Source organism: Prionailurus bengalensis, chromosome D3 (assembly GCF_016509475.1).
Source record: "Prionailurus bengalensis isolate Pbe53 chromosome D3, Fcat_Pben_1.1_paternal_pri, whole genome shotgun sequence".
In the NCBI taxonomy this organism is placed as follows: Eukaryota; Metazoa; Chordata; class Mammalia; order Carnivora; family Felidae; genus Prionailurus; species Prionailurus bengalensis.
The window spans coordinates 52,446,406-52,464,406 of NC_057356.1; the positions used below are offsets into that span (position 1 = coordinate 52,446,406).

The 18,001-nt window shown below is 36.8% G+C and overlaps 1 pseudogene; it reads left to right on the forward strand.

The window, feature by feature from the left end:
- The first annotated feature begins 3,349 nt into the window (after window positions 1-3,349).
- LOC122469998 overlaps window positions 3,350-18,001 on the forward strand; it is a 95,863-nt pseudogene continuing 81,211 nt past the window's right edge.

Genomic DNA, 18,001 nt, shown 5'->3' on the forward strand with positions numbered 1-18,001 from the left:
GAGTCACTTAGCAGAACCAGGGCACAGAGAGGGAATATATATTCCAAGAAAAACACCAAGATGGCTATTGGACTTAAACTTCATCCCACTGAGCCTGGGCTTCTGTTTGTTAGTTGGGGATTTGTTTTCATGTAATGACCAGATTAACTACTATTTTGTTCCTATGGACTATTTTGTTCCTGGTCCTGTGGACCAGAAGCATTATCATCACCTGGGAACTTATTAGAAATTAGAATTCTTAGGCCCAACTTTAGACCCACTGAACCATAATCTGCATTTTCTGAGATACCCAAATGATTTGTATGCTCGCAGAAATTGGAGAAGAGACTTGCATTAAAAAGGCCTGCCAATATTTTATTATTATTATTATTATTATTATTATTTTGCAATACTAGGTAGCTGTTGACCAAACTCATTTCTCTTTCCTTCTGAGAATACTACTAGATTACACCTTCCACTTTCTCCTACAGTTAGATGTGACCACATAATTGAGCTTTGGTAAATTAAATATGAGTAGAAGTAATAAATACTTCTTCTAGTCTTAGCCCCCATGATTCTATGCTCTTGATTTGATTTTTATCTCAACTTACAGAGTAAGGGGGGAACTGGTGAATGCACTGAGGTTAACAGAGCCTTCTGCAGCTTGACCCCTTAATGACCTTGTGGAGTAGAGACCCTCTCCCACCTATCTCCACCCCCTCCCCTACCTCCATCTCTCCTCCCCCTCCCCCCCACCCTCGGGCTATGTGTGAGGGAATGCAGATGTTCTTGCTTTAAGTTGTTGAGTTTCAGGGTTTCCGTTAGAGGGGGTAGTATCGGTGTAACATTATAAACATTTCAAGGGGTTCATTATTAAGTTTTAAAAAAAGTGACTTGAATTGTGATACAATTAAAAGAATGGTCGATAACTAATACTGGGATATTTGGGGGCCTTTCAGCTGAAGGAGTGAAGAATCAATCCCTCAATTTTATGGCATGTTTCTCTTTCTTCTTCATACCTTCCTTATTCATCTCTCCTTAAAATCTATTATTTATAGCTTCAGAGATTTGAGAATTCTCTCCTTGCTTAATTATTCTCATTTTCAAAGTCAGGGAAAATTTAAAGAAAAATTACTATAGTTCCAATTTGGTAGATGTGCAATGCCCCCTGATCTGTATTATTACCAGGGAGACTATGGCAATTTATAAGCATATTATCATCCCTTATTCATTTTTCTTTTTGGAAAGATGTTTAATAATTCATGTGTCTATTCAGAATGTTTGTTTATTTAGTCTTTATTATAAGTGAGCCACTTGTGGAAAAATTAGAAATTCCCACTGGTGGAAAAATTACCTCTTCTGATTGACGGAGTTTTAATAAATGATTTATAATTAGCTTTCTGATTTCTTGCTATGACTGGTCTCCTCAAACATACCACACTTAGAGACATAGATACAAGCACAGTTTCTATTTCCAATGAAACTCTGCATTCATGTGTAGAAAATGATCTAAAATGGAGAATCACCACATATCTTGTTGTAAACATTTCTCTGTAGAATAAAACCATAGAATGGGCATTGTCCGGTTAGGTCCTGCACAGCTCAAGCCACTTGCCAGCCACGCACTGGAGGCAACAGTTTATTAACAAATGTGAATACTTATTGCAAACAAAGAACTAAAAGTTTTCACATAAGAAATTAGATTTTTTAAGAAAAGACTAAAATCAAATGCTAGTTTCTCTCTTTCACTTTGTTTTACTTATAAAATATTCATAAATTGAAACATATAAAAATCAGTGTTGATAATAGCTACAATTAATGGAAAGTGATTTGCTTATGCTCTCTAAGCTAAATTCATTTGCAACTAATAAGAAAACAAGACTATTTTGAACATCTTGAGGTGAATTATTTTTTAATAGTATGTGGGTTGCTCTATTGTTTTCTTTGAATGTCTAATGTAATTTAAATTCTTGTGCAAAGATTTTGGAAAGAACAGTAAGGGCTATTCTGTTTTTTATAATCTATAAGTCGTTCATTTGCATCTTTTTTGTTTTTTATCCTGTTTCCTCTTATACCTGAGAATACTTAAATTCATTATACCATCCGGCTCTTTCCCGTTTTCTTTTCTGCACACTTTTCATATTTTGAAAAAAAAAAACAAAACAGATGCAAATCAAGCCATCCTATTCAGAGACCCAGAACCTGCTTCCTCAAGAACGACTGCAGGTTCTCCGTGGTGATTCATTGTGACTGCTCCTGGGGGCTGTGATTTCAAGAGCCTCCCGCTCAGGGTCATTGAGGGTCTGGCCTGCACAGGGATTTTTCCCGATCACCCATTACTTCTCACCCCTCCCCTCTCCCCCAACACCATCCAGGAGTCTTTCTAAAAATGCTGATTTGTGGAACTTGATGCCTATCCCTCCAGGAAACTAAATGTTTGTATGACCATTGAATTCTGATTATAGTTTTAGTAGGTCCTCAAACTACGTTAGGTGCTTTTGTTGACCTTTGGTGGAAAACCTCTGTTGTACATGGTTTGGCATGCAAATCTTGATTCTCAGCTTCCTTCTTGGATTGGAATGAGCACTTGTAGCATGTCTGTACTTCTCCAACATATACTCTTCCGTGATTGGGTAGGACTGGGAGCATGTCACTCAAAGGTAGAACAGGTTTGAGAATAATTTCCTATTTTTAATTCCTTGAGAAATAGTCATTGTTTACTGAAAGTCTGCAACTCCACAAAGCTAAACATATTTACCCATTCTTCTGCTGGGACCTTTTTTTTCCCTTCCCTAATATTAAGCTAACCACAGTTATGGAAAGTGTTCTAAGATGCCGTCTCTTTTCCTATGTCTTTTTGGTTTTTTTGGTAAATTGTAAGGGAGAGAAAACCAGGAAACACAAAGAAACAATCACAAACACCTTTAAAAGAGCAATGCATTTTTGCTTACGTTGTTGGAACAAAATAATCTTCTTGAGGGGAAACTTAAGAAACTTTCATCAGGATTTTGGAACTGAAACCCAATGCTGCCACAGTTATTGATGGCATTGTACTGAAGACTGACTTGGTGTTGTCCTCCTTGAGCAGGACATTACAAGTAAATAACTGCCTTTATTCATTCTTCAAGTGTGGGGAAGCATCAGGGGAAAATTAAAGTCGGGAGTACCATTCCTCTCTTTTCCAAGAAGCTGAATAAGCATTTGTGTTTGTAATGTCTGGGTTTTGAAAGAGCTAAACTCAAGGAAGAAAAATAAGTATTTGTGAGTTTCCAAAAAGGAACCATTTGTAATGGGCAATCAAAAACAGTTGTTTAAGAAGAAATTGTTGAAGAACAGGCTAAATCCTTTTGAAATTGAGAGCTGAAAGACGATGACCAGGGTCCTGGAAGGAGAGTTTTGGAAGAAAGATGAAAATCTGGAGGCAGATTTCTGCACTGCATCCCAATACAGGTTCCAGGCTTGGTTCCTGGTCCAGAGGGGACTGAAGGAAGTAGACTGGGGAAATAACTATTTTGAAGAGCACTATTTGATCACAATCACTAGAGCACCCTTCCCAGACCCCATCCTCCCCAATCCCACCATGTAAGGAGGCTTACAAACATTTCCTCCTTATATTATCCCCACTCATTTTATCATCATGTTAGCATATTTCAAAAAATATTGTTACAATATTTTTGAAAACTTAAAGGACTCCTGGAAATGTAATGGTTTAGGAAGTCTAACTATCTAAAATTTATGGACAGAATTTGGTAAGTTAATAAATCTTAACCTGGCAACTGAGAGGAATAGATACACCTATTACAAGTACTATGTTTTAAGAAATATCCTAGCATTGGGGTGCCTGGGTGGCTCAGTCAGTTGGACATCTGACTCTTGATTTCAGCACAGGTCATGATCCCATGGTTGTGGGATTGAGCCCAGTGTTGGGCTCTGAGCGTGGAACCTGCTTGAGATTCTCTCTCTCTCTCTTTCTTTCGCCCTCCCCTGTTCATGTGCTCTCTCTCACACTCTCTCTTTCTCTAAAATTAAAAAAAAAAAGAAATATATGGTGTTATTTGTACTATTATTTTTAATTTTAAACACATGTATTGAATAAGTAAGTATGTTAAGTATGTTGTATGTGATAGAAATGTATTGAATAAGTAAGTATGTAAAGTATATTGTATGTGATAGATGTACTATTTTTTATATTGATAACTACTCTGGGGTAGTTATTATTATTCTAATTCAACAATTGAAGAACTTGGAATCCCCAAGGTTAATTAATTTGCTAAAGGTCAAGCAGCTATAAAGCTTCAAAGCTGTGGTTTAAATCAAGGTATATGTGAAATGCATGTTTTTGCAGAGTTAGATGCTTGTATGTCATATTAACTTTTTACCTTTAGATGAAACACCTACATAAGTTATTTTATTTTTTATTTTTATTTTTTAAATTTTTCTTAACATTTATTTATTTTTGAGAGACAGAGTGTAAGCCAGGGAGGGGCAGAGAGAGAGGGAGACACAGAATCTGAAGCAGGCTCCAGGCTCTGAATGTCAGCACAGAGCCTGATGCGGCACTTGAACCCAAAACTGTGAGATCATGACCTGAGCCGAAGTCAGATGCTTAACTGACTGAGTCACCCAGGCGCCTCTACATAAGTTATTTTAAAATGAGATTACCATTTTTGATGGCTTTACAGACTTTAATCCTCATCAGATTTTATTTTTAACCCCGACCAATTTGAGTAACCTGCTGATTATCTGGCTAGACAGTTCTCTTGGTCACCCCAGCATACTGGGTACTTAAGTATAATCCAGCTCCATGTTTAAGAATTAAACTCTTTGCTTTCCCTATTCCTTGTAAGGACTCTTATAAAAGATGTAAAGGTATTCTCAGAGCAGTATTCTCATATGACTGGAGTTAAGGCAATCTCATTCAAATTTATGGTAGATGTCTTACGGTCATCTCCTGTAGAACAGGAGCTTCCAAACATCATCATAACCTTAAATTTCAAGGCCTGGATCTTTTTAGCTTAATAATCATCTACAGTCTTTAGCAACCCTCATGACTAAGTCTTTTACCTTGCCAACGACCAGAACTAACACATTGCAGAAATCTTGAACTCTAATATGCCATTGTTTCACTATACCTTCAGTTGCACAGCTATGTTACCCTCAATAAACCCGTGCACAAATCAGAAATTTTCAGGCTCTAGCTTGCCTGGTTTTTATCCAAGTCCAATATAGTCACTGGGTTTTCTTTCTGTCTTCTCTGTATTAGAATCTGTGATTGAGCATCCAAACAATACTTGCAATAATACCTTGCATTTTCCTACAGCTTTATGTTTTATTTGCACCTAGTCAGCAAAACTCCACCCTTGGGTCCTTTGGATCAACAACACAATCCCATTTTTTGTTGTTGTTGTTTTCATTAACTGTCCCGGGGTTATTGAATGCTAGTATACAGATTAAACCTGAACTGATATATAGATTAGCACCAAGTAAAATTGCAGAGTGTTTCAACTATAATTTTAGCCAGTCCATTTAGTCATTTTCCTTATTCTTATTTATCTTACTTTGTCATTTTTTTTTCATGTATTCCAGAAATTCTCCTCTTGAAAGTTATTTCAATCTTCACCCATTTCACTTATAGCAAACAATGTAAAAATTATAATCTCTCTGATTTTCTTCCTTTTTAACTTAAGAAAAATTCATCTTCTCATCATCTCTACCCCACTCCTAGTTGACAATGTAAGAGAACAATGCAACCTGCCTCATAATAGCATGGTTCATTCATTACTGCCTCTGACATCATGACCTCCCATCTTTTGTTTATTTCCAGAGCTTTTTTCCATCAATCCTATCACTCTCCAGCTGTTCATTTTGCAACCTATATACATATCCAAATCTCTATTTCACCTTCAAAGAAAACCTCTCTTAATCATGTGCCTTCTTTTTTGGGATGAGCACTGGGTATTATATGGAAACCAATTAGACAATAAATTATATTTTAAAAAATCATGTGCCCTCTCTATTCTCCTGAACATCCTTTTTTTTGCCTTCATACAAATAACTAAAAGAAGCAATCACATTTATTTATTATTTCTACCTTCTCACTTCATTTCCACTCTATGAATTCCAGTAACTCACTTTTACTACTACCACACAACCAAAGCAGCACATTTTGAGGCCACTAGGGATGCTTTGATTCCTACACTCCATGAAAATATAACATACTTAAATCTGTTAGAGACCTTGCTAACTGTATATTCTATGTGGTCACTACCCTCTAAGCGTTGTTTAAATCTTTGGCTTCTATAATTCTCTACTCTTTTGTTTTCCTTGGACTCCTCCAATAATTCTTATTCTGTCTCTTTTTCTAAAAATACATTCTGGGGGCGCCTGGGTGGCTCAGTCAGTGAAGCGTCCAACTTCAGCTCAGGTCATGATCTCGCAGCTTGTGAGTTCGAGCCCCGCACCCGCCTCTGTGCTGACAGCTCAGAGCCTGGAGCCTGCTTCAGATTCTGTGTCTCCCTCTCCCTCTGCTCCTCCCCTGCTCACGCTCTGACTCTCTCTGTCTTTCAATAATAAATAAACGTTTAAAAAATTTTTTTAAATAAATAAAATAAAAATACATTCTGCCATTTCCATAAATTGCTTTTTCTTCCAGGGTTCTTTTATCATCTATTATTATTATTGTATTCATGCTTTCTTTTCTTCTTTCAGGATTTTAACTCCAACCTGTATTGGCTACTGCTAAATTTATATATCCAGATCATATCTCTAATTTATCTTTAGATTTATATAGTAAAAGCAATTTAACATAGTGGTTAAGAGATAATGTTCTTCAACCAGATTTCCTAAGTTTAAAATCTGGCTCTACTACTTAGCTGCTGTGTGATTCTAAACACATTACTGAACATCTCTGCGCCTCTCTTTCCTCATGTATAAGATGAAGGCAATGGTAGTATCTGTTTCTTATATTTAATTAATACAAATAGAATGTTTTCAACAATACGTGGCACAGTGTGTTATGTATCTAAAAACGAATCTTAATGATAGCATTTTCAAATGTGTGCACTTAAATGTCTCCCAGTCACCTCAAATTCCAAGTGCTTAAGACTCACTCCAGCCTTTTTCCAGCTCAGCCATTATCCATCCACCCATGCAAACTAGAACGTAAGCTGTCATTCTTCTGGTTTCTCTTGAACTCATTTCTAATGCTAATAAATTTCCAGGGCTACTGTTTATATCTCACAGATATTGCTTAGATCTGTGTTCTGTATCTGCTCTTTTTTCTGTCTGCGATTTTGTTTATTTTGTAAATGTATCCTTCTCTATCTGATCATCAATATCAGCATTTCTCACAAATTGCCCTAACCCTTCTTCTTTTCTCATCTATACTCTCCAATAAATTTCAGCCCCCAAACATGGCTTTAATCACATTCTTTATGCAGATAGCTTCCAAATTTCTCTTTCCAGCCAATTCTATTCTGAGAACTAGATTTATATGTTCACCAGCTTAGTTGACATAGTGATTTAGATGTCTTAAAAGTATCTCAAGCTTCTATATCAAACCTGATTCTTCCTGTGGTCTCCTTGTCAATGACTGGCACCAACATTCATCAATTTCTACAAGATGGATGCTTGTTTACCATTCTTGACACCTCCTTCTTTAATCACCACAACTTCCCCAAAACCTAATCTACCATCAAATGCTATAATTTTTCCACTAAACACTAAATATCTTAAATATGTCTATTTCTCTCCACCTCCATCTCTGCCACTATCATCCTTTGTCAACCAGACCATGTTGATAAGTTCTTAAAAGGTTTCCTTCATATTTTACTCTTTCACTTTTCCAATCCATCCTCCACAGCAGACTACTTACAGCCAGGGTTACCTAGAGCCAGAGGTCTTTGAAACTGATGCTGACTCCACAAAATGCAACCCTGGTCAGCTTTTTTCTCTTAGTTACCATCCTTCAATGGCTTGATATTGGATTTAGGTAAAGAACAAAAGGGGCGCCTGGGTGGCGCAGTCGGTTAAGCGTCCGACTTCAGCCAGGTCATGATCTCGCGGTCCGGGAGTTCGAGCCCCGCGTCAGGCTCTGGGCTGATGGCTCAGAGCCTGGAGCTAGTTTCCGATTCTGTGTCTCCCTCTCTCTCTGCCCCTCCCCCATTCATGCTCTGCCTCTCTCTGTCCCAAAAATAAATAAACGTTGAAAAAAAAATTTTTTAAAAGAACAAAGTTATCGATATGATGAACAAAAAATTATTTTGTCTGGCATCTACCTAACTCTCCAGGTTCATTTTGCCTCTAGTCACATTTGATGCTGCTCTCCACCTCACTTTCTATACGATAGCCTTACCAAACCTTTTCACTAGACTTCAATGGTACCATGTTGCCTCAGACTGTACATACTTTGCCTTGGATATTTTGCAGCAGGCACCATTTCAGCTCCACTTCCCTCCTCATAGCATCCGCAGTAGTGACCAGGTCAATACATGCTTTGAACAGCTTCCTACAGGTGTATCTGATTGTACCTACTGTTGGTCTCGACCTGATACAAACATGTAGGTATCTCTCACTTCTTACCCAAAGCCCCTCCGATGCCAGTGTTTGGATACGCAAAGAGAAAATTCTAAAAATTCTGAAATATCTCATATGAGTTGCCTCCAGTGAGACCAACAGGATTTGAATTTCCTTCCTTTTTGGTTTCATTCTTCCAGTCTCTAACTTCTGTTCCCTTGGATAACTTTTCTGTAAAATAATCCCATGCAAGCCTTTGTTTCAAAAGCTTTCCTTTAGAGTGATTATCTCAAAGATACATAGGTTGCTCCCTATGCTTGGAATGTTTCCCCCACCACCTTCATCTGATTAACACTCAATAAGGGCTTGAATCTTTCTGAGAATTTCTCTCGCTTAATGTTCCCATTCTCCCTTCCCTTGTTGCACATTCTTATAGACACATTTATCTCTGTAGTGTTTCAGTTGTAATTTTACATTAATTTGTGCCAGGGAATAGCCAACATTTTCTGTAAAAAAGTCATTTAGTAAATATTTTGGGCTTTCTTGGCAAAATAGCCATTGTCACAAAAATTTAATTCTTCCATTGACTTAAAAAAAAGGATGTGGCTGTTTTTTAGTAAAACTATATTTACAAAACCAGATGCGTATTAGTTTCCAAAACAAAGTGCCAAAAATTGTCTTAAAAACAATAGAAGTTTACTGTCTCGCATTTCTGAAGGCTAGAAGTTTTAAATCAAGGTGGCAGGAGAACCATGCTCTCTTTAGCACCTCTAGGGGAGAATAACTCCTTTATTTGCTCTGGCTTCTGGAGTTGGCCAAGAATCCTCAGCCTTCTTCAGCTTGTAGATCCATCACTCCAGACACAAAGCCACTCTTACCTGGGTATCTTCACCTTACTTTCCTTCTCTGAAGGTCTAGGTTCAAATTTCCCTTTTTTATAAGGGCACCAGTCATATTAAATGACCTCATTTAACATTTTAACACCTCATGATCACCCCCTATTTCCAAACAAAGTCACATTCTGATGTATGGTGGGGCAGGGGTTGGAATTTAACATACCTTTTTGGGGGGACATAATTCAACCCATAACAAAGCTGAAGGCCAGATTTGACATGGGAGCTATTGTTTGCCAATTCCTGATCTATGTGATTACTTTGTTAAAATCTGTTTTCCTTACTATGCTGTAAATCTCATGAGGATAGGAATTATGTCCAGTTTTGCTTAACTCTGTGTTCCCAGGATTTCAGATATGGCCTGGTATAAAGAAAATGCTCAGTAAATTTAGCTTAAAGAAGGATAAAATTGGCACAATCCAGTCTCAACAAACTCATGCTAGATTATTAGTGAGGCACACCAAATGTTCTCTTTTCCGAAATTCCACTTTCTCTAAAATCCATCCTCCACATAACAGATTACATTGACAGTCTTGAATGCCAAATTGACAAATTATCTTCCCTAGATAAAAAAAAAACAAACGAGTGATTTTTATCTCTGTGGATACATTCTAAAATTCTTAAGATGGCACACAAAGTTCTCCATTTCATGACTATTGGCTACGGGGCTAGCTAACCTCATCATCTGTCATTCTCTGGCTGACACTTTGTGATACAACAGCATTATAAGACTTGACGTTTTTGAAATATACCAAATTGTTTTAGATTTTAGGCCCTTAGTTTATGTTGCTTTCCAGTCTTGAAATTTTTGGCCTATTCTTTTGTCTAACCATCAGTTGTTTGACACAGAAGAGTAAATTCAGGCGTTATCTCTCCGAGAAATCATCCCTAGTTTTCCAATGAAGGGCTAAGTACTGATGCTTATTGTCACCATAAATGTACAAATTTCTTGAGGGTAAAAACTGACTGTATTTATCTGTCTTCAGAGTTTACTGGCACAAAGTAAGCATGTTCAGTTAATATTTATTGCACAAGTAAATAAATTAGGGAATGAAGAAAGAGTGCTGGTGGTAAGTGTTTAAACACTTTCAGAAGCTACCATAATGTGTCCCTGACAGCTCCAAGTGAGATGAGATGGAGAGTACTAAGGGAAAAACATCACTTTTATTTTTCTCTTCTTTTAGGCATACTAAAATAACGTCCTGAAAGAAATCACTTCTTCCAACAAATCCCTCTTTGAATCACTAGCCAATAGGGACAAGTAGAAGAAACTAACTTACCAAACACAGAGAGACTAGGGCAAAGGTAATATGGCAAAGAGGAAAATAATGGGTGCCAAGGGTTGGACTTCAACATTCTGTGTTGGGCACCTTCTGTCTCCCACCTCCTTGTGCATTAACTTCTAAATTACTACTTGTGATCTCTTATCTCCAATTATATAAATAAATGCCATGGATACAACTGACAGAAAATATTTCAGAAGTTCCTAATGTCTAAAGAATTGATTCTCATCTTACCTATATACAATAGACAAATACTTTAATAGGTAAATACAAAGTGATAAAGTCAGACAATCCAGAAAAACAAATATATAATAAAGAAAAATGATGGGTTTTGGTCAACTCTCAGATATTTTTCCACCAGTTTGCACTTTAGTTTCCATATAAGAATATTTTTGACAGTGTCAAAGTTATAATAACACTTAGTAAATATTATATATATAAAAGAATTCATAAGATAACATCCCTTTGATATAGCCAGGATAAACCAGGGAATAATGGATGAAATGCAGTGTTATACAGAGCAGAAAGAGGTATGCTGAAAAGGCCTTTTTTTGAAGTTCATACATAATTTTGAAAGGAAGACTGTAAAAGCAGAGATCCTTTCAGAAAAATTAATCTAATAGGGGAAAAAAGCATCATCTAAGATATAAATACACTTTCATCCAACTAATACAATATTTGGGTAAATAGAAAAAAACCTAAATTCGTCTTTTCTTTTTAAAAATTCTCTTTTTTTTTTTCCTGAGCAATAGAGGGGTCAGAGACCAAGTCTAAATGTCCAGTTCTGTCCAAAGTACATAATTTTATAAGCCAAAAATAAGTCTTTTATAGAACACTTTCTTTGTAGTTATTTGGCCATTTCTAAAAAAGGAAACTCATATGTGAGTCTTCATCTTCCTTTATAATAACCTGGGAAAATGATAAAAAGATTAAAATGATGCAAGTTACTGAGGCTTTGGAAGCACTGTTTTTATTTTATTTTTTAAAGTTTTTATTTAAATTCATTAGTTAACATACAGTGTAATATTATTTTCTGGTGTACAATATAGTGATTTAACACTTCCATACATCACCCAGTGCTGATCACAAGTGCACCTTTTTTTTTTAATATTTATTTTTGAGAGAGGGAGTGAAAGTGGGGGAAAGGCGGACATAGAGGGGGACAGAGGATCCAAATTGGGCTCTGCACTGACAGCAGACAGTCCGATGTGGGGCTTGAACTCACCAACCGTGAGATTGTGATCTAAGCCAAACTCAAAAGCCGGATGCTTAACCGACTGAGTGCATTTCTTAATCCCCATCACCTATTTCACTCATCCCCCACCCATCTCTCTTCTGGCGATCATCAGCTTTTGTTGTTTTTCAACAGTTTCTGTGTCCTTTAGCTTCCACATAGCCATGCAAATGACTCTTCACCAACATCTATTACTTATATGCATAAACTCGCTACAAGAATGTACACTATGACTTCCTGTCATGGTACTTGGGCATGTTGGAATTTTTTAAAAAGTTAAAAGAATTTTATTAGAATGGCATTTCATTTTACCCATATTAGTAGAGTTAAATAGAGTGCCGTTTTTCAACTTTCCTTGGCTGTGCTTATTTATTTTGGTATGTTTCTAGTTGCACTTCAACCAACTTGTAAATTACTCACAGTTGAATGAAGTCAAGAAGAATTCAAGGATGGAATGAGTGAGAATCTGAGCTTCTGTGTCACATTCTTCAAAGAAAATATAAAACGTTTTTTTAAGATTTATTAATTTTATATCATACTCATCATTTCTACAAGTTTATATAAATGGTAATTAACTGTATGTAGATTTGAGATATGGATATTACAAATACATATCTATATGTATTTTCACCAGTAATTTTCAGCATAGCATAAGATGAAGAAGTATAATATGGGTGATGTGATAGGAATGTGGCACCAAGGCCAAAAGAGCTAAATTGGCATTTGATTGAAGACTAGAGCTAAATCCAACACAAGGGACGGCATAATCCTTGGCTATTGTACACCGAATACAGGGGGGTCAGGTGCAGTTGCACTTAGCATCTAGAAGAGAAAAATAGAGAAACTGGAAGACTGTAAGAAGGCAATTACCAGAGTAGAAAGGGAAATCACAATCTCATAATTTCAGAAAAAGTAAAAATATTAGCCTGGAAACTGAGACATAAAATTGTCCTAATTTAAAAGATTTTTCCATGGAGTAGGAATTCTACCTATATTCTTTATAGTTCAATGAGGTCAGGAGCCGTAAATGCTACCTTGGATTCCTCTCAAGAGGAACTATTCCCCTGTTGGAAGGATTCGATGCAATTATGCAGGAAAAGTTGTTTAACACAGGAGTTTGCACATAGTAATAACTCAATAAGTATTTTCCACTAGCACAACTGCTACTCGTAGTAGCAGCAGCAGTAGTAAAAATAAATGGTCTTTAACTTAGAAATTCTGTGATTTACAAATTGGTAAAATGGAGTGAATTAATTTTAACATTATGACACTATCTGAATATTGTAAACAGATAGGATTTTTCATTTGCTGCCATGTCAAGTTTTTTTTTAGTTTTTTTTTTAACATTTATTTATTTTTGAGACAGAGAGAGACAGAGCATGAAGTCGGGAGGGTCAGAGAGAGAGGGAGACACAGAATCCGAAACAGGCTCCAGGCTCTGAGCCATCAGCCCAGAGCCCAACGCGGGGCTCGAACTCACGGAGTGCGAGATCATGACCTGAGCCGAAGTCGGACGCTTAACCGACTGAGCCACCCAGGCGCTCCATGCCATGTCAAGTTTTAAAGGAACGTTTTAGATTTTTTTTTCTGCCCTTTTACATCTATTCAGGATTTGCAGTTTCCATGGCCCTGGGGTACACACAATGAATACCTGAGTACTTAGATTAAGAAACTACATACCATCATAAACCATGAAATTAGTGGAAGGGACTTTGTCATTTATCCAAACATAATTGAAAGCAAGTATGGTTCCATAGTAATTCACATTTCTGACATGTGATTTCAGAAGATCTTAATAAGGATTGGGTTACATAGGCCTAAAACAGTGATTTTTTTTTCAATATATGAAATTTATTGTCGAATTGGTTTCCATACAACACCCAGTGCTCATCCCAAAAGGTGCCCTCCTCAATACCCATCACCCACCCTCCCCTTCCTCCCACCCCCCATCAACCCTCAGTTTGTTCTCAGTTTTTAACAGTCTCTTATGCTTTGGCTCTCTCCCACTCTAACCTCTTTTTTTTTTTCCTTCCCCTCCCCCATGGGTTTCTGTTAAGTTTCTCAGGATCCACATAAGAGTGAAAACATATGGTATCTGTCTTTCTCTGTATGGCTTATTTCACTTAGCATCACACTCTCCAGTTCCATCCACGTTGCTACAAAGGGCCATGTTTCATTCTTTCTCATTGCCATGTAGTACTCCATTGTGTACATAAACCACAATTTCTTTATCCATTCATCAGTTGATGGACATTTAGGCTCTTTCCATAATTTGGCTATTGTTGAGAGTGTTGCTATAAACATTGGGGTACAAGTGCCCCTATGCATCAGTACTCCTGTATCCCTTGGGTAAATTCCTAGCAGTGCTACTGCTGGGTCATAGGGTAGGTCTATTTTTAATTTTCTGAGGAATCTCCACACTGTTTTCCAGAGCAGCTGCACCAGTTTGCATTCCCACCAACAGTGCAAGAGGGTTGCCGTTTCTCCACATCCTCTCCAGCATCTATAGTCTCCTGATTTGTTCATTTTGGCGCCTCTGACTGGCGTGAGGTGATATCTGAGTGTGGTGTTGATTTGTATTTCCCTGATGAGGAGCGACGTTGAGCATCTTTTCATGTGCCTGTTGGCCATCTGGATGTCTTCTTTAGAGAAGTGTCTATTCATGTTTTCTGCCCATTTCTTCACTGGGTTATTTGTTTTTCGGGTGTGAAGTTTGGTGAGCTCTTTATAGATTTTGGATACTAGCCCTTTGTCTGATATGTCATTTGCAAATATCTTTTCCCATTCCATTGGTTGCCTTTCAGTTTTGTTGATTGTTTCCTTCTCCTAAAACAGTGAATTTTTGACAGGAGATGTTGATACATCAGAATCGCTAAGAATGCAGCATCAAGTTTGAAAACATTTCCCAGCTGATTCTGACACATACCCAAACCCTCTGCTAACTGGTGAGAACAACTGATTCAAATACTAATACATTTAAAAGAAAAAAAAAGAAAAAAAGAAAAGAAATCTGCCTACTCTCCGGGAGAAAAATGGACTCAAGAACTGAATTTATTACACCCTAAATTATGTGAATTTATAATTTAGTTCAGTTTCATTTATCTAGTTTTTATTGTTACAAGCTTTGTATATTTTTTATGCGTATATTTTTGACTGTGGGAAGAAGCCAGCATTGACTGATCAGCTGACGCGTGCCTGGCACGGGACATTGTGCTTACGCATACATCCTAACCAGTCCTATGCGCAGATTCCATTCTTTAGAGGCAAACGGCATTGTTCCCATTTAACAGGTGAGTATATAATGTCAGAGTGATTAACTCTCTCAAGGTCATTATACCTGATACAGAGTAGGTGTTCAAGCCTGGACTGCCTGATTGCTATGCTAACTTCACAACCCTTAGCTGTTCAGTGAACATGGAATTCAGAGGAGATGGGTTGTAGAGCATACATTTTTAATAAGTGAATAGATCTCATAATAGCACAACAGAACAAAGTCCACTGGCAGGAAGGTTACTACACTGAATTCTTCCCCCAAAATTGTGTCTCTTAGATCTTCCTTCGTTGTAAATTTTTACCGAGAAGTTTATTCCCTTTATCTGTGAAATTATAATGGTGTCTCTTCATAGTTTTGGAAAATGGAATCCACATCAGATCACCTATAAAATTCAGCAAATGACAAATGCTCACACACACACACAAAGTCCAAAAGTCATAGGTTTTTCACAGAAAGTGTAATCATCTCAATCCAGGGAAGTATAGTAATTAACAGATAAGAGGTTTGTTAAATGAATATGCAGTGTCATGATGCTGGAGTTTGGCATTGATCACTGTTAGTCTTACAGGTTTCCCCCTGGCCTGGAAATTCTGACACCACATTTATCACTTGCTCTATTTTTAGAACTTTAATGAGCAGATGACCAAGACTTACCTCATTAACTTAGCTTCTGAGAAAACATTATTTACAGAGATAATAGTTGGTTAGAATGGTCACTGCTCCCAAATTTGTTAGAAAATATACATGTAAGCCAAACTAACGTTTATTTCATAGTGGGAAAGTTTGACCTTGTTTAACAGGTAAGCTTTTACTACATTTGTTTTCCTGGAATTAATCCATCTTAAAAATATGTGTATTTTCAGGGACACATGAAATATTTACCTCATTTTAAAGTTCCTATGACTCACAAAACACATCATTTTACATAATATTTAGTATTTTTCTATAGTTTAAAATTAATAATTATTGCTATTCCTAAGGTCTTCTTTGTTTAGCTACAGTAATAGAGGGTTATTTTATCATTATGTGAATCTTTATGTATATTTTGAAGTTTAAAGTCACGTACTCAGGGTTTTAATAAATTAAATACAGCATCTAGAAAACATAAGCCCCTTTCCCAAATTCTATAAAAATGATAGTAAAAATTTTAAAATACTCATATAGACCCAGCGGGACAAAGAAAGGGGAAAACATAATGGGAGATGGGAGATGTCTTTCATATTTTGCAAGTTGAAAAGCAGAGATACAGAAATGGCAGCGAACTAGCAAGTCAGAAGAAACGAAGAAGAGGGAGACCCGTGCAAGGCAGTGGAATTTCTTGCCTGGAACCAGGGAAAGTCTGGGGGATGAAGGCACGAGGGAAGCTTTGAAGAGCAGGACAAAAGAAAACCAAGATACCTGATTGCCCATCACTATCAGGTGCAGTTAAAACCCCACATCCTCTTCTTGAGTCCCTTCATTTACAAAATTACCCCTTGCCTGTGTGGCAAAAGGCAAAAGTTTTCCTATGTGAAAATGTTGTATGAAGGAAAAACTATGGATTCTCCAACATGAGCCAGAGATGGAAGTGGTGGTGAGGGGAGCTAGGGAAAGAGGGGGGTCTACCCTGCAAATGAATCAACTACAAGTTTCTTAGCACTAAATCCTGAAACCCCAACCCCTCGTTTTGCTTAGCAACACAGCAGATGTGTAATTTCCAGTCATACAATTGAAAGAGTTTTCTCTGGGAGAAATAACCAACCCGAGCGCAAATGCACACAGGTACTGACAGCTTTGTTCCGGGTCACGGCCCCGTCACTTTTCTGGAAGCCTCACATCAGCAAGATCTACTCAAGTATTTAGTTTTCTATCTGCTTTTAGTGTGTCAATCTAAATATAAATTAACCTTCAAAGATCATCAAACAGTGCCTCCAACTGGGAGCACAGAAGCCTAAGAAAAGAAACAGAAAACAAGGGACTCAAGAGAAAAAAGACAACGGAAGGAAGAGGATTAAAAAATATATACATTAAACTTTAATGTCTTTAGAGACATAAAAGAAGATATACATTCATTTAGAACAGAGTGCTTTTTAAAAGAAACATTCAGAGAATGAGAAAGAGCTCTTAGAAATTAAGTACCATAGGGCAGAAATATTTTCAAATCTATTGGAGATGTTGAAGTAGAATTTGAAAAATCCCCAGGAAATAAAGTAAAATAAATAAAAAGATGGAAAATTGGGGGAAAATAAATGCTTAATTCGGAAGAGTTGATATCCTGAAACTGTAGGTTTCAACAGGAGGAGATACAGAAAGAAAAATGATTAAAGAAATAATATATATTTAAAAAAAAATAAGTAGATCTGAATATTATCAATTTCCAGATAGTGGTAATCCATTAAGTGCTTTAAACAATAAATAAAATAAACCTCATACCAAAGCAGACCAAATGCAATAAAAATTATAGCAAAGCATCCATGAAATGTCTGAATTTTGAAATTAAAATAAGAGCTGAAAAGCTTTAAAAAGGGTAAAAAACTTTTTTTTTTTAAATAACAACATTAGAAGTTAGGAGAAAAATATATTCGACATTCTGAGGAATAATGATTTGAAGGTATATTTTTGTTTGATCAAACTACGAATTAATTCTAAAGGACAGAAAACAGTATTTTCAGATTTGTTAGGCCCTAAAAAATTTGTAACCATCTATTACCCTTTCTTAAAATGCTGCTAGAACATGTGCTGTATGAAATGAGGGAGGGAATAACGCAAAACATATGGGACCCAGGGAAAAGGGTCTCCAGAGTAAGAGACACTGGCAACACAAATTTCCAAGATGGTAATGGGG